This window comes from Schistocerca cancellata, chromosome 2 (genome assembly GCF_023864275.1).
Source record: "Schistocerca cancellata isolate TAMUIC-IGC-003103 chromosome 2, iqSchCanc2.1, whole genome shotgun sequence".
In the NCBI taxonomy this organism is placed as follows: domain Eukaryota; kingdom Metazoa; phylum Arthropoda; class Insecta; order Orthoptera; family Acrididae; genus Schistocerca; species Schistocerca cancellata.
Genome location: NC_064627.1, coordinates 968,617,112 through 968,635,556, shown reverse-complemented (window position 1 = coordinate 968,635,556; position 18,445 = coordinate 968,617,112). Strand labels below are relative to the sequence as shown.

General features: G+C 41.2%; 1 long non-coding RNA gene across 1 annotated transcript in view; it reads right to left on the bottom strand.

Annotated features, from left to right (window-relative positions):
• LOC126162928 (uncharacterized) overlaps positions 1 to 18,445 on the bottom strand; it is a 145,831-nt gene that overhangs the window by 39,981 nt on the left and 87,405 nt on the right. The window contains exon 2 of the long non-coding RNA XR_007535134.1: positions 4,821 to 4,943. This is a non-coding gene — a long non-coding RNA (uncharacterized LOC126162928). The remainder of the gene's footprint in view (positions 1 to 4,820; positions 4,944 to 18,445) is intronic.

Here is an 18,445-nt window from a genome sequence, read left to right as displayed (position 1 = left end):
TACCGCTTTGACATAAGACCAAAATTTCTTATGATTTTCTGCCAAGTCAGTACATAGAACTTTACTTTCGAATTCATTGAACGCCTCTCGCATAGCCCTCCTCACACTACATTTCGCTTCGTGCAATTTTTGTTTGTCTGCAAGGATTTGGCTATGTTTATGTTTGCTGTGAAGTTCCCTTTTTCTTTCGTAGCAGTTTTCTAACCCTTACTTTAAATCCTAAGACAGGAAGAATCTTGTGAATTGGCTGCTCTCGGAGCTTCAAGTACTTGCAGAGGAAGTCGATGTGATCTATGATACCGTCATGCCAGTGAAATGTTAGGTACGAATCACTACCATCTGTCTGCTAAATTTCACAGCTCACAACACAGTAAATGCAGTCTTAATTACAAGCTCCAAAATACCATACTTGTGTTTTTCCAAAATTTGGATGGGTGTGATGCACGGTTTAATATTGAGCATTTGATTGGCTTTGTTTTTTGCAATGACTGGGTTAGTATCCTATCTGAGAGCATCGAGAAGTATATTTCATTTTCGTAAGGACTTCCAAGTATATAAAGCAATTCTACCTGGATTTATTGTAATTTACGCAGGTGCCGCTTCAGAAATTTGCTGAAAATCTACATCACGAAGACATCTTGATGGCAGTAAGTTTGAGCTCGTTGATAAGGAAGATATCTTTACAGATGAATATCTGCAACTGGCGCTTTCTCCAGAAAACCTACAGAAGATGCCGTAATGGATGCGTAATATCAGCACATGGTGCGCATTTGTCAGGAACTGAGTGTTCTTAACTGAGGGCAATATACAAGCCTTTGCATGGACATTGAGGTATGTATCCTTGTAGGTAGCTTCAGTTATGCAGAGATAAAAAGTCTTACGCAGGATGAATATGTACGGTGGGGGTGTTCTGGAACAGAGTATATCACTGATAATGTCATCGTTAGTTACGATCTCCCTTGACACTGATAAGTACAACTTTGGGTAATTGGGCTTACATGTAATTGTGTTCTTTCTCTGTCTTTGCTCTCTCAGTTTTTCCTCATTCAAGTACTTGGTAGTCAATGGAGAGGCAAACATAGGTACTAGGAAGGAAACTGCGAACTAAGCCTTGGGTGACAGAAGAAATGCTACACCTGATCGATGAAAGAAGGAAGCACAAAAATGTTAGGGAAAGAAAGAAATAGCGCACTATAAACCACTTCGATATGAGAGAAACAGAAGTTCACGGAAACCATGGCGGAATGGCTTCACGAAAATGTGAAGAAATTGAAAAAGAAATGAACTGTGAAGGCACTGAATCAGAACATAGAAAAAGGAAAGTAAACTTCGGAGCTTTAAAGGAGGGTTGACAACATTAAGAGTGAAGTGAGAATTCCACTGTAAAAGGCAGTGGGGAGAGTGGATAGATAGAAAGAGTACACCAAAGGCCGCTCCTCTCTATGAGTGGGAGTAATTGTCCGATGACGTGTCAGGAGAAGAAGTTGTAGGTGATATGGAACAGATAGTGTATTCAGTGTTAGAGTCAGAATTTAAATGAGTACTGGAACACTTGAAATCGAATAAGGCAGAAGGGAATCGTAGTGGGAAGTGGCAACCAAACGACTATTCAAGTTCGTGTGCTGAATCTATGAGACTGCGTGATACCATCAGACTGTCGGGAACATATTCCATAAAATTCCGAAAATAGCAAGAGCTGATTAGTGCGAAAAATATCGCATAATCATCTTAACAGCTTATGCATCTAAGTTACTGACAAAAATAGTATACGGAGGCATAGAAAAGAAAATCGAGAATCTGTTAGATTATAATCAGTTTGACTTCAGGAAACGTAAAGGTACGTGAGAGGCAGTCCTTACTTTGCGCTTGATAATGGAAGCAGGACCGAAGAAAAAATCAAGACACGCTCATAGCATTTGTCGCTCTCCTTAGTGAGGGTGAAGAAGAATTACAGAATCTGTTGACTAGAGTAAGCAGTCTAATGAGTACAGAATGTGGACTGAGAACATACCAGAAAAACACGAAAGTAATAAGAGGTAGCAGAAATAAGAATTGTGAGAAGCTGAAGATCAAAATTGGTGCTCATGAAATTATAGAATTTTCTACTTTGGAAGCAAACTAACCCATGACGGACAAAGCGAGGAGGACATAAAAAACGGACTAGCACAAGAAAATAGGGCATTCCTGGCAAAAGGAAGCCTATTGGTATCAAACCTGGGCCTTAATTTGAGGAATAAATTTCTGAGAACGTACGTTATGGACCGCAGTATTCATGGCAGTGCATCATGGGCTGTGGGAAAACACGAAAAGAGGAGAGTCTAAGCATTTCTACATCTACATAGATACTCCGCAAGGCACCGTACGGTGCTTGGCGGAGGGTATCCTGGGCAACTACTAGACAGAGCGAGGGAAAAAACTACTATCTTCGTGGTCCTCACGCGCAACGTGTTTTGGCGGCAGTACAGTTGTTTGGAAGTCAGCTTCAAATGCTGGCTCTCTAAATTGTCTCAATAGTATTCCTCGAAAAGAACGTCGCTTCCCCGCCAGGGATTCCCGTTCGAGTTCCCGAAGCATCTACGTGTTGTTCGAACATGCCGGTAACAAATCTAGCAGCCCGCCTCTGAAATGCTTCGATGTACCCCTTCAATACGACCTGCTGCGGATCCAAAACATTCGAGCGGTGTTCAAGAAATAAAATTCTCCCATTAAACCGAAGTCTACCATTCGCCTTTCCTACCTCAGTCCTCAGATGCAACTTCCAATTCATATCCCTTTGCAACGTTACGCCCAGATACACTCCTGGAAATGGAAAAAAGAACACATTGACACCGGTGTGTCAGACCCACCATACTTGCTCCGGACACTGCGAGAGGGCTGTACAAGCAATGATCACACGCACGGCACAGCGGACACACCAGGAACCGCGGTGCTGGCCGTCGAATGGCGCTAGCGGCGCAGCATTTGTGCACCGCCGCCGTCAGTGTCAGCCAGTTTGCCGTGGCATACGGAGCTCCATCGCAGTCTTTAACACTGGTAGCATGCCGCGACAGCGTGGACGTGAACCGTATGTGCAGTTGACGGACTTTGAGCGAGGGCGTATAGTGGGCATGCGGGAGGCCGGGTGGACGTACCGCCGAATTGCTCAACACGTGGGGCGTGAGGTCTCCACAGTACATCGATGTTGTCGCCAGTGGTCGGCGGAAGGTGCACGTGCCCGTCGACCTGGGACCGGACCGCAGCGACGCACGGATGCACGCCAAGACAGTAGGATCCTACGCAGTGCCGTAGGGGACCGCACCGCCACTTCCCAGCAAATTAGGGACACTGTTGCTCCTGGGGTATCGGCGAGGACCATTCGCAACCGTCTCCATGAAGCTGGGCTACGGTCCCGCACACCGTTAGGCCGTCTTCCGCTCACGCCCCAACATCGTGCAGCCCGCCTCCAGTGGTGTCGCGACAGGCGTGAATGGAGGGACGAATGGAGACGTGTCGTCTTCAGCGATGAGAGTCGCTTCTGCCTTGGTGCCAGTGATGGTCGTATGCGTGTTTGGCGCCGTGCAGGTGAGCGCCACAATCAGGACTGCATACGACCGAGGCACACAGGGCCAACACCCGGCATCATGGTGTGGGGAGCGATCTCCTACACTGGCCGTACACCACTGGTGATCGTCGAGGGGACACTGAATAGTGCACGGTACATCCAAACCGTCATCGAACCCATCGTTCTACCATTCCTAGACCGGCAAGGGAACTTGCTGTTCCAACAGGACAATGCACGTCCGCATGTATCCCGTGCCACCCAACGTGCTCTAGAAGGTGTAAGTCAACTACCCTGGCCAGCAAGATCTCCGGATCTGTCCCCCATTGAGCATGTTTGGGACTGGATGAAGCGTCGTCTCACGCGGTCTGCACGTCCAGCACGAACGCTGGTCCAACTGAGGCGCCAGGTGGAAATGGCATGGCAAGCCGTTCCACAGGACTACATCCAGCATCTCTACGATCGTCTCCATGGGAGAATAGCAGCCTGCATTGCTGCGAAAGGTGGATATACACTGTACTAGTGCCGACATTGTGCATGCTCTGTTGCCTGTGTCTATGTGCCTGTGGTTCTGTCAGTGTGATCATGTGATGTATCTGACCCCAGGAATGTGTCAATAAAGTTTCCCCTTCTTGGGACAATGAATTCACGGTGTTCTTATTTCAATTTCCAGGAGTGTATTTATACGACGTGACTATGTCAAGCAGATCACTACTAATGTTGTATCAGAACATTACAAGTTTGTTTTTCCTACTCATCCCCAGTAAGCCTTTGTCAAAGTCATCCTATATCTTCCCACAGTCACTCAACTTCGATACCTTAAAGTATACGACAGTATCGCCAGCAAACAATCGTTGATTGTAGCCCGCCCCGTCTGCCCGGGCCCCATTTGAGATATGGTGCTGCAAAAGATTACTGAAAATTAGGTGGACTGATAAGGTAAGGAATGAGGAGACACTGTGCAGAAACGGCGAAGAAACGAGAATATGCAAAACGCTGACAAGATGTAGGAACGGGTAGCTAGGGCATGTGTCACGGCATGAGGGAATAAAACCGCATGGTACTAGAGGAGGCTTAGAGGGTAAAAACTGTGAAGGAAGTCAGAGACTAGGATATATCCGACAAACAGCTGAGGACAGAGGTTGCTCAAGTGCTACTCTGAGATGAAGACGTTGGCAGAGAACAGGAATTCGTGGCGGGTGTGAACAAACCAGTCATAAGACTAAGGACAAAAAAGAAAAAAAGAAAGATGTTCATGAGGAGAAGATTTAAGTTTGTTTACCTGACTGAGCCACCTGTATTTGGTTCTCCCTCAGTTTTCTCACGTTGTCTCAGGTGAATGCCAGAACGGATTCTATTAACAGACCATGGCCGACATCCTCTGTTCCATGTTCATTATCAAGCCCTGAAAAAAATTGTGTGTCATTATGTTATGGTTACTATCATTGTAAGTATTATTTCATTTCAGCATTTTGTAGTTCATGTTACTGACATTTTTGGATTTCTGATTAAAAAAAACGTCCTGGACACGACATGAAATGTTGTACAATCGAATGTTATGGACAGGGAGATATAACAGAACTAAATAAATTTTCTAGGAGTACACAGTAGGACGTTGTCAGCTGCTGGTTATTGCTCTGTACAAACACTTTTCCTGGTACCTGTTCCCTTATTAATCTATCAGTTTGGATGTAACATGGCTTTCACCCTGAGGTACATGCCACCCGACGCATGGTGCAAACTAATTCCCCAAAATATATTTACTTGACTTCTCTGGAACCTTCCATAAGCATTCCCACTTTCCAATTCTATGTCAGCAAGTCCACAGAAACCATAGAAAAACTGGCTCACTTAAACTCTAGCAACTCGAGCTATTCTTTCAGCAGACAGACTACGCGAAGTTCAATTTGCTGACAGGTACGAGCATATAATGTGTCAAAGAAATTAATATCTGCAGTTTAATTTACTAGCTTCTTGTTTTTGTTGTTTACCGTTAGTGTCTTACTATTGTGCACAGGCGTATCCCCATGCTTAAATTGCTGTATTTCATTTGTCACTGGTCACTTATCTTTCATACGTTCTTACTCACCTTTTTTGCTCTCCCCCACTACTCTTTTTTCGTGGTAGAGGCATATAGTTCCTATCATGAAATGTCGCTGCATCTGTCATCCGTATTTATCATGGCATGTCCTGCGCATTACTGTTTAAATGCTACGGCTAGCGTCAATAAGACCTTTACCCACTCTGTGGTTCTCGTTCATAGTTTCTTCTTTACAATTTAAAGTTAACATGCTTTTTGCGAAGTCCCTAAGTGTCACTCAGAATTACTTTCCCTGACCAGTAATTTTTTTAATCAAATCATCCCAGAAATGTAACTCCAGAAGTCTATATGCAGCCAGTCAATAAAAATGCAGAATTAAGTAAGGGCTTATCAATAATCTACATGCCATGCATAAATTACTAGAAAATCTTGGGAATAAAACTTGAAAAATACTTGACCTTGTAACAGTAACTGAATTTTCCATTGGTGCTAGGCAGAACATGATGATGACGTCGTAACCTTCATTGGTTACATAATACCTTTCATTCTCCGTAATACAAAATAGGAGATGAATAATACATTAAAAGAGGAAAAATTGTTTTCGTCAACTTTACAGCAAGCATTCTGGAAACTAGACTGAGTAGATCTAAGAATCTCCATCGCAAGGAAGAAACTAAATTGTCTCATATTTCGAGGTGAAATTGAGCTGATCTACCGGTAATCCATATGAACGGGAGATGTCAGGGGAACTCAGCGAAATGAAGCATTCTAGCCTACACGTAAGTGTCACATCAAGTTTATATCAGCTGCTCTGTAAGAAATCAGCAATAAATTTATACAATATTTCCCGTGAAAAGACTCAGTTTATCATATACCTCGACCAAATTTTTTTCCCTGCAAATTGGACCGTGATAATAAGGAACACCTGTAAGAGATATAGGAACTTTGTATTTTACGTGGAGGCGAATTAATACTCTACCACGAGAGAACAAGCGTGAACTCGATATTATTTCTAAAGTTTCATCAAGTTAGGTTGTGCTTGCACTCCAGGGTTGCATAATTCTTCTATCCTAATTTAAGTTTTCTACATTTTTCTCAAACCACTTAAAGTGAATGTTCAGAGGTTACTCCCACTAGGAACCCAATGCTACCGAGGGAATATCAAGCCTCTGAAGACTGAGAGACAGCTGGAGGAGATAAATATTTCTAAATTCGTGCGAGCAACTAACTTTTTGGACATTTGGAAATTTGTGGTAAGGTCTTATGGGACCAAAATGCTGAGGTCATCGCTCCCCAAGTTTATACACTACTTAATCTAACTTAAACTAAATTACGGTAAGGACAACACACACACACACCCATGCCCAAGGGAGGACTCCAAACTCCGACGGGGGATGTCGCCCGAACCGTGACAAGACGCCCCGTACCGTGCGGCTACCCCGCGCGGCAAGAACAACAAACTTTTGAAAACCATTCTTGAGATTAGTGTTTAGTGATGGAAGTATCATGACCCATAATCTGTTTCATATTCCTGGAAACAAAATTATACTTTCTGAACAGACGGTAGTATTGAAACAAAAAGCGAAGTATGTAATCAATTGTTTATCTGAGCAGCTTTAATGGGGGACCAGTATTTTTGATGCAGCTTGCTTTTTTGTTTTAATACAAAACAGTCTGTTGTGTCACACGCGATGCTTCTTCTGAGTTTTCAGAAGAACTGATGCAGATCAGAAATATAATTTGAGAACCACTAGTTAACGGTTTGTTCCATTGGTGGTGAGCAAGATGAAAAACGAAATTAAATTAGAAAACTTTTAAATAAAGACTGGCGTAAAACGTGTAACTTATGTGACATTTCTGCTGCGTAGTGATCTCACTTGCAAGATCATGGCAGAACAAGGCAGTGACCCCTTAGCAGACGTAACCAAAGCTGCTATAGTTACTACACTCAAGCGTTGAAATCTGGTTCACCATGCTGCAAAGAGCATGCATTACTCATCATTTTGGGTTATTATAAGTTTGCTAATATTGTGTTTTGTACTGTTAAAATATTGGCTCTTACTAAGGCTCGTACTGCACTGTAAAATAACATTGTCGAAGATTTTGTAAAATATACGTTTTATAAAACATTTACTGTTAGACTGCCGTATTTTTATCATATCTGTCATGAAATTTGAAACTTGGTGCTATCTGTTATAGAATACTGGTTGACAAATCTTACACTGCCCGGGTATTCACTTCGCCAATTTTCTTTTGTAAACGAAACCTTATATGTACTCTTGCAGTAGATTCTGTATGAGACGATCCTGGATAGTCTCTGTATGCTGGATGCAACTGCTTCTCGTGCCAACAACGTTATTTTGTAAACGTCGCAATGTTAATGCCTCTTGATACCTCTGTAGACCGCTTTTGTTTTCGCCCACAGCCGTGCGTACTTTGCAGCTGAAAGCTGTCCAAAGCGCTGCAAGTGTCAAGGATCTTAGTAGCAGTATCTCAGTAGGAAAGAATAGATCTCTTAAAACTTCATACATTATGGGGCATTTTTTCACGTATCTCAGTGTTTATGACGTCATACCTTTTGCTCTACGTGTCGTTTAGTGACATTATTTTGTAGGTACTTTCAACGGCATATGTGGATACTGTCTGCAAAATGTGTTCTTCTGCATGGAGTTAGTAACAATGAAACCATAAACTTAAACGTCATGCACAATGCGGAAACTTTTCACGCATCTCATGGTTTATAACATCATACGTCAAGAACTATGATGGGTAGGTGACTGTTACCCACACAGCAATTGTTGCCTGACAATAAGGGACATGTGTAGCAAGTTTCGTTGAAATTGGTCCAATTGTTTAGGAGGAGATATGGAACACATATACATACATACACATATATACATACTCGTACATTCATTTTTAGATATGTACGGATTTATCATACACCTGTGACAGTGTAATATACACCCGTGGATATCATCTCTTCGAATTTCTTCCTAACGTATCTCCTAATTTCGGAACACGACCTTCACCCTCTTCTGGAACGAAGAGAATGATTTTCAGTTTCTTGAAAATGGACGTTTCGTTATGGAGACACCGTAGCTTTAAATGTTAAGAAAATCTTATTTTCACATTTCATGGTGCAGATGCCTGATAATTAGTTTTTATTAAATATAAAATTCGTCATAAGTCGCGAGTGTTCACAAGTGGTGATCGGTCAGAATCTTTCAGACAAAAGTAATCCGCCGGGATTTACACAATAAAGGAATTATGTAATATCGGTATCAATCTCTATTAATAGTTTTACTCGTAGGGTGAAACTACCCAACTTCGTGAGATACTTTACTTCGTGATAGCAGACATATTCTTTGTCCTAAAGTAAGGTAGGCGTTCCAACCGTCCTCAACAGATGGAAGGGGTTTCTTCACACGGGAAAGACATCCCGAGCGGGAATGTTGGCTGGGTGAAGGACAGGTAGTTCATTGTGTGTTGTGTGGAGGGAAACACGCTGTTTGCCGGACTCATAACATAAGTTTATGAACCTCAGCTGTTCAAGTAATTATAAAGACACTTCCGTCCAACTGTATTAAAAAAGAAACATACTTATAGTCTTAATCATCAGAGTAGGATTTAAATACATTATTACTGATACAAACGCCTAGGAATACGGAGACGACTCTACCGTGTTGTGACCATTTTAAGCACAATGACTCTAACTCGAGGCGTGTGAAAAAGGAAAGAAGCAGAAAGAAAGAGTGGTACCTTTCCCAACGTCACAATGTCCATGTCATTGAGTGGATGGATTATCAGTGAACTTTTTCACAATTGGTTCAATGAATTTGTGGGAGGCCATGATGCGGAAAGGATATGGATTCTGGTTATGGTGTTCGATATGAGCTACGTGACACCAGACAGTGGAAACTGCATCCAAGCATGACATCATCATTGCCACAATATCACCGCATAAGAGCCATATTATACCACCACTGGATGTTTCAGTCCCGGAAAAACGCATAGCAAGAGAAACGGAAGTACTTTCAGGAGGCAATCCTTTCCTCGGACATGGTCCTTATGATATTCATCGTCTACTCAGCACAGATTTTCCGAAGGTAGTTTCACGCGGGAACATCATACTTACATTCAATAAGACGGAACTTTTTCCTAAATACTTTTTCCTAAATACTGCCGAAGTTTCCGATGAATCCCACACAACAGCTCCAAAACGTCACAGCTCATATGTGGAAGAAGCTCTATGGATGATCGAAGTGAACCGTCCATTTCAGCAATAAGCCTCACACCATCTGATGAGAGTCTTTGATGGGTGCTAACCTTAAATTTGCCAGAGAAGAAACCCCCTCATCTGGCGGTGAACAGAAAAGAAAAAACCTAACTAGTAACGACAGTTACCGTTGTGGAAAGAATAAACGTGCTTGGATTCTGTGTTGTTTCTGTCTGTGATGATTCCACGAAAGGAAGGTGAAGGACAGGTAGTTCATTGTGTGTTGTGTGTCCCTTATTATCACGGTCCAATTTGCAGGGAAAAAAAAATTGGTCGAGGTATATGATAAACTGAGTCTTTTCACGGGAAATATTGTATAAATTTATTGCTGATTTCTTACAGAGCAGCAGGTTTCTATAACCTGGTGCTACTGATTTTAAGTGCAATATTAAATGAAACAAAAAGTTTATTGTTACCAGTCACTGTTTCTTTATCTCCACGACAGGTTTCAAAGGTTTAAACCTCCATTATCAGGTGGATTTACATTTGTTTTGGAGGGGCTGTGGCACTGTCACCAGTGGTCACAGCTTCCTTTCACTGTCGTAACACATCACATGTATACTGACATGTTTTGTGAACAAATATCATATTGTTTACAACATACGACAGTATACATGTGATGTGTTTCGACAGTGAAAGGAAGCTGTGACCACTGGAGACAGTGCCACAAGTTCTTCCAAAAAAATCCTAACACGACACACACACAAATGTCATACTAACAAACGTTAAGTCCACCTCATGGAGTTTTAAACCCATGGAACACGTGGTGGAGATAAACTGTGGCTGGTAACAGTAAACTTGTTGTTTCATTTAATGTCAATAACAGTCACGGTAAAACCTAACCTAAAATGTTCGCATTTAAAGTTAAGTGCAATATTTGTACATCTGTCAGTTACGAAGACATTGATGCTGAAAGTGAATGGAAAGAGTGTTAAGTGAACTGTAACAATGAAAGGAATATTATCACGAAATTAAGCATATTATCACCAAGTTAAGTGATTAGTGTCACGGAATCAGGTATGCTAAAACGACGTGGAGTAGCATGCATACTTAGTTCCCTGCAGTTAATAAATTCAATACTTTTACTTTTCTTGAATGTTGTGCTTATGGTTTAGTACAACAATGTATTGGTTTTTTACGTATAAAATTTTCGGATCGAGTAACTATTTTCATTTCTCCTTAACATCAGGAAATTAAGTAGGTTTACCCTACGTATTACTCAAATACAGTATGTTGTGCACCAACAGAGATGGTTCTGAAGGGATTGAAGATGGTGCAGTAGAATTTGTTTATTGTTAAACTCGTTGCTAAAAACTTTTAGCTGAAAAGTTTTGACCGATTGCCAGTTATAAACGGCTAAACGTGAAGAACGTTACACATTATCAGATCAGAAGTATATGGACACCTGTTAGTGGAGATTCATAAGGTTTGTATCCACCCTTCGCCTTTATGAGGCCTTTAACTCTGCTGGGGACACTACCAGTGAAGTATCTGAATGTCTGTAGAGGAATGGCAGCCCATTCTTCCTCAAGAACTACCAGAAGAGCTAGTGACGTTGGACGCTGCGGCCTGGAGTGAAGTCGACGTTCTGCTTTATTGGAAAGGTGTTCCAGTGGATTCAGGTCGAGCACCTGGGAAGGTCAGTTCATTTCGGGAATGTCATTGCCTGCAAACGATTGCCTCAAGGATGCTGCTTCATGACAAGGTGTATTGTCGTGGTGATACAGTCAACGTCTCTCAGCTGTACCTCTACCATATGCGGTACATAATGCTATAAATGAGTTCACATCCTTCCGCATTTAGGGGTTTGTTAATGGCAGTAAGGAGATGACACCATATACACGAGAAACACCTCCACACTGTAAGAACATCTCCTATGCACTTCACTGTTGGCAATACACAGGTCGACCCCTACCAGTTTTTCCATTCTCGTGATTCGTGGCTGTATTTTGCATCCATGACTAATGAAACTGATGGTTTGTACGAAGAAGATAAGAGAAAGCAATCTGATACGTCAGTTGCCGACACTCATGTTTTCCCAATTGCACTCGCAAATGGAACAAAAGAGTTTGTACGTGATAGTGGTACGAGATAACACCCACCATTATAAAATGTCTGCAGATTTAGGCGAGTGGGTACTGTGCTACGTCACTCGACAGATGTCTTTTGCTGATATTGCCACCTAGTTCAGCAAGGGGCAAGGAATAACAAGTTTTTTTTGCTCATTGTACCTCTGTTTGTGAAGTTGTGGTGACGCATTTACACGTCGTAGTTTCTGGTGGTGGTGTCTGGGACTTCTGTAGCTTCGTCTTAGTCTGCAGTAGTAGTGGAAAGCGTTTACGTAGGGTGTCTGAGGAAACTTTTCAGTCTTCCTTGAAATAGTGCTTTGAATAGTGTGTGTTCGAGGTCAAATAATGAAGCAGCCATACGACTGCATGAAACAGCCTGAAAATCGTTTCCAGAACGGAGTTAAATCTAAGAGAAATGCATCAATAGACCAAATTTTTGTGTCGTCGAGTAAGGCGAAGGTTTTGGTTCAGGTTTGGCATAGGTCGTAGTTTTAATATGTCAGGAAGCCTCACATCTACGTCCGACTAAAATTGACATTCCCCACGAAGATTCAAACCGAGTGTGCTTCAGAAGCAGGTGATATGTTAGTTAGTTCCAGCTTCCGTAGATCATATTCACGATCATATTACGATACGAAACTTGTCAAAGGAACAAAATATTGCACGCAGTTGAAAATATACTACATGCTGGTCGTTTGCAGATTAGTAACTGACTATATAGATTCAAGAGCCATTCTACGAGACATAAGGAGTTGGTAAAGAGAAATAGCTTTATTTTGTTTGCGTAGGATGGTAACCGAATTGTTTTACAGTTGTTTATTTCTTGTGTATTTCACTCCATTCTGTGCCATAGTTAAAGGGACGCGCAGATAATTTTTCCTTGCGGTACTGAATATCCCTACTGCTCTAAAATGTGCGATTAATTGTCAGCATCACGTTTCATAGGTGAATAAATGTACTAAGAGGTTAATACATCCCATTATTTCAAGAGCTGCATGCCATTCGTACGTGCCTTAACCCCCAGTTGCTTTCCATCGTGCAACTAATTCGTTTTGCCAATGTGAGGATTTATCCAAAATATTACCACAGACGACGTCAGTGAATGAAAATATGCAAGTTGTGTCGACTTACTGATTTGTTTGTTTCGAAAGGTGGCGATGATTCTTATGGCAAACAGTTCAGTACGTCTATTGTATGGTTTCTCCAGTTAAAAGTTGTCATCAATCTGCACACTCAAGAACGTAGAATATTTTACTCGTATGCTACATGAATGAGGTGCTGTATTTTTGACTGTCCAAATCTGATGAACTGTATGTTTGTCGATGTTTAAAAATATTCCATTTGTGCAAAACTAATTACAATTTAACAAAAAAATTGTTGATTTTTTTCCGGCTGATGTTTTTCTGTTCAGGTTGACAGTAACGCTTGTGTTTTCTGCGAGAAGGATTAATTTTGGACTCTTGATTCAAATAAAATGGTAGATCATTAACACAGGGCAGGAACAGTAACGAGCCCATGTTTGAAATCTCCGACTGTGATTTCTTCCCATGTACTTCACGTGGCGTCCATGTTTGTATTACACGACCAACCCAGTATACAAATTTCTGCCCCATTTTTGTAAATAGTAGCAAAATGAATCTTTACCACTGAAAAATTTGGTAGTGAAATATTGTGATTGATACATAGTACTTTTTACAATATTTCTTAAAATCCAGCAGTACCGTTTATAACACGAAAATATTTCATCGTCCTGACTTGCCCTGTTTACAACATGATAAATGTAGTGATACAGGGTATATTTGAATATGTAATAGCATCACATTAGTTATGTTTTGGGAAAACTGCTTTCAAAAATCACACAAATTTATTACGAAATATTTAGACTTTAAAACTGGCATTAGACACACCGTAGACTTCACCGCAGTTAAAATTTTGTAAACTCTCTCTTAAGTTTACTTTGCCTTGTTCGAATATTCCTGGTCTGAGCATGTAGTTAAGTTATACAGTTGCCAACTGGGTCGTGAACTAAGACTCCATTTACCACACGTTTGCTTAACTTCCGCTTGTTATATGTATTTGCTCTTTTAGGAACATTTATAAGTGATGCTACAATATAAGTGTCTAACAGCGTCTGTGTCATTGCGTTATGCTAAGTGGGTACTTAGTAACGCTCGCGAAATAAATTTATATAATTGTGATAAGGAAGACGAAAGTTTAATTGTGATGGGGGACTGGAAATCGACAGTAGGAAAGGGAGAGAAGGGAAAATAGTAGGTGCATATGGCCTGGGGGAAGGAAATGAAAGATAAAGCCGCCTAGTGGAATTTTCTACAGAGCATAATTTAATCATCTGTAACTCTTGGTTTAAGAATCATTAAAGAAGGTTGTATACGTGGAACAGGTCTGGGGACACCGGAAGGTTTCAGACTTACTATATAATGATGAGAGATTTCGGAAAAAGATTTTAAACTATAAAACATTTCCAAGGACATATGTGGAGTCTGACCACAAATTATTGGTTGAGAAATGTATATTAAAGCCGAAGAAATTGCAAAAATGTGAGAAAGTAAGGAGTAGATAAGAACAAGAGGTTGTTGAGAATTTCAAAGGGAGCATTAGGCAATGATTGGCTACAAGAGGGGAAAGAAATACAGTGAAGATGAATGGGAAACTTTGAGAGTTGAAATAGTGAAGGCAGCTGAGGGTGAAATAGATAAAAAGACAGGGCCTAGTAGAAACAAGAGATACTGAATTTAACTGATGAAAGAAGAAGGAAATTTAACATACGAAAGTGAATACAAACGTCCAAAAAATGAAACTGAGAGGAAGTGCAGAATCGCTAAGCAGGAATGACTAAACAGCAAACGGGTAGAGAATGTAAGGTTATAGATACCGCCTGTAGAGGCCTATGGAAAAAAGAAGAACAATGGTATGAATATCATTCTAAGCATAGGAGGGAAAGCTGAAAGTTGGGGGAGTTATATGGAGGATCTATAAGGGGGAGTCGAACTTTAAGGCAATATTATAGAAACGGAAAACGATAGATAAAGATGAGATGCGAAATATGATACAGGAGAAGAATTTTACGGAGTCCTGAAAGACGTAAGTCAAACATGGTCCTTTGAGTAGACGACATTCCATCATTACTACTGATATCCTTGGGAGACCAGCTACGACAAAACTATTCCACTTGGTGTGCAATATGTATGAGACAGGCGAAATACCCTTAAACTCCAACACGAATGTAATAATTTCAATTCCAAAGAAAGCAAGTGCTGACAAGTGTGAATATTACAGCACTATCAGTTTAATGAATCATTGTTGTAAAACACTAACACAAATTATTTACAGAAACATGGAAAAACTCGTAAGGGCCGCCCTCGAGGACTTCTTTTAGAAGAAAGGTTAAAGAAAGGCAAACCTATATTTGTAGTATTTGTTGACTTAGGCAAAATGTTGACAGGAATACACTCTTTGAAATTCGGAAGGTAGCAGGGGCAAAATACATGGCACGAAAGGCTGTCTACAGCTTGTACGGAGGCCATGCGGCAGTTGCAAGAGTCGAGGGACAATGGCTGAGAAGGGAGTGAGAAAGGGTTGTAGCCTATTCCGATGTTATTCTGTCTGTACAATCAGTATGCAGTAAAGGAAACCAAAGAAAAATTTGGAGGAATTATAGTTCAGGGGAAGTAAATACAAACTTTGAGATTTGCTAATGACATTGTAAGTCTGTCAGAAACAGCAAAGAACTTGTAAGAGGAATGGAATGGAATGGACAGCTTACTGAAAGGAGTGTATAAGATGAACATTAACAAAAACAAAATAAGGATAATGGAATGTAGTCGAATGAAATCAAGTGATGCTGAGGGAAGAAGATTAAGAAACGAGACACTAAAAGTAGTGTAAGATTTTTGCTATTTAGGCAGGAAGATAATTGAAGATGGCCGAAGTGGACTGTCAGTGACAAGAAAAGTGTTTCTGAAAGAGAAATTTGTTAGCATTGAATATAGATTTAAGTGTAACCTTGTAAATAAGTCAAATGTTGACGGTAAACAATTCAAGAAAGGAATAGACGCTTTTGAAACATGGTTTTATGGAATAATGCTGAAGATTAGATGGGTAGATAGCTTGGTGCTGGGTACATTTAGAGGGAAAATAATTTTGTGTGTAAACTTGACTAAACGACAGGATTGGATGATAGACACGTACTGAGGCATCCAGTAATCACCTATTTAGTATAGAAGATAAGTGTGTATATGGGAGGTGGGGGGGACTGTAGACAGAGAGCAAGAGATGAATACAGTAAGCAGGTTCAAAATGATGTAGGTTGCAGTAGTTATTCGTAGATGAGGCTTGCACAGGATAGAGGAGCGTGGACAGTTACATCACCAGTTTTAGGAATGAGGAACACAAAAAACAACAACAACAACTACTACTACTACTACTACTACTCCTACTACTACTACTACTACTATGATACACTTATGGAAGACGTGCAATGGTTTGAAATTCCAGAACTATCAAAATGAAGTAAATCAATGACTTTAAGCACTTAGTGCTAAGTGTGCTATGCTTCCTATGCAGAATTGGCAACCGACATACATTTTTCAAGAAGGGACGTCGAACAGATGTGCAGAACTATAGACCTATATCTCTAACGTCGATCAGTTGTAGAGTTTTGGAACACGTATTGTGTTCGAGTATAATGACTTTTCTGGAGACTAGAACTCTACTCTGTAGGAATCAGCATGGGATTCGAAAAAGACGGTCATGTGAAACACAGCTCGCGCTATTCGTCCACGAGACTCAGAGGGCCATAGACACGGGTTCCCAGATAGATGCCGTGTTTATTGACTTCCGCAAGGCGTTCGATTCAGTTCCCCACAGTCGTTTAATGAACAAAGTAAGAGCATATGGACTATCAGACCAATTGTGTGATTGGATTGAGGAGTTCCTAGATAACAGGACGCAGCATGTCATTCTCAATGGAGAGAAGTTTTCCGAAGTTAGAGTGATTTCAGGTGTGCCGCAGGGGAGTGTCATAGGACCGTTGCTATTCACAATATACATAAATGACCTGGTGGATGACATCGGAAGTTCACTGAGGCTTTTGCAGATGATGCTGTGGTGTATCGAGAGGTTGTAACAATGGAAAATTGTACTGAAATGCAGGAGGATCTGCAGCGAATTGACGCATGGTGCAGGGAATGGCAATTGAATCTCAATGTAGACAAGTGTAATGTGCTGCGAATACACAGAAAGATAGATCCTTTATCATTTAGCTACAAAATAGCAGGTCAGCAACTGGAAGCAGTTAATACCATAAATTATCTGGGAGTACGCATTAGGAGTGATTTAAAATGGATTGATCATATAATGTTGATCGTCGGTAAAGCAGATGCCAGACTGAGATTCATTGGAAGAATCCTAAGGAAATGCAATCCGAAAACAAAGGAAGTAGGTTGCAGTACGCTTGTTCGCCCACTGCTTGAATACTGCTCAGCAGTGTGGTATCCGTACCAGATAGGGTTGATAGAAGATATAGAAAAGATCCAACGGAGAGCAGCGCGCTTCGTTACAGAATCATTTAGTAATCGCGAAAGCGTTACGGAGATGATAGATAAACTCCAATGTAAGACTCTGCAGGAGAGACGCTCAGTAGCTCGGTACGGGCTTTTGTTGAAGTTTCGAGAACATACCTTCACCCAAGAGTCAAGCAGTATATTGCTCCCTCCTACGTATATCTCGCGAAGAGACCATGAGGATAAAATCAGAGAGATTAGAGCCCACACAGTGGCATACCGACAATCCTTCTTTCCACGAACAATACGAGACTGGAATAGAAGGGAGAACCGATAGAGGTACTCAAGGTACCCTCCGCCACACACCGTCAGGTGGCTTGCGGAGTATGGATGTAGATGTAGATACATCCTGGTAAGTACATATTGTTCCCACGAATGACACATTTAACAGAAAATTGCACTAAGGCTATAATTATGACTTCATTTATACTGAATAGACCGGTTTTTTTTTTTTTTTTTTTTTTTTGAACGTTCAGATAGTAGTAGAACGGCTATTCCTGATTTCACTGACAAGGGAACCTTCCCATTGCACCCCCTTCAGATTTAGTTAGAAGTTGGCACAGTGGATAGGCCTTGAAAAACTGAACACAGATCAATCGAGAAAACAGGAAGAAGTTGTGTCGAATTATGAAAAAAACAAGCAAATTCTACAAACTGAGTAGTCCATGCGCAAGATAGGAAACATCAAGGAGAATGTGAGCTGCGGAGCACCGTGGTCCCGTGGTTAGGGTGAGCAACTGCGGTACGAGAGGTCCTTGGTTCAAGTCTTCCCTCGAGTGAAAAGTTTAATTGTTTATTTTCAGACAATTATCCAAGTTCAGGCACTGCCGGCACGGTAGCTCAGCGTGTTCGGTCAGAGGGTTAGCTGCCCGCCCCGAGCAGATACAACGAACGAAAGAGAACAAAAAAAGATTTAAAAAAAAAGGCACTCACACATAA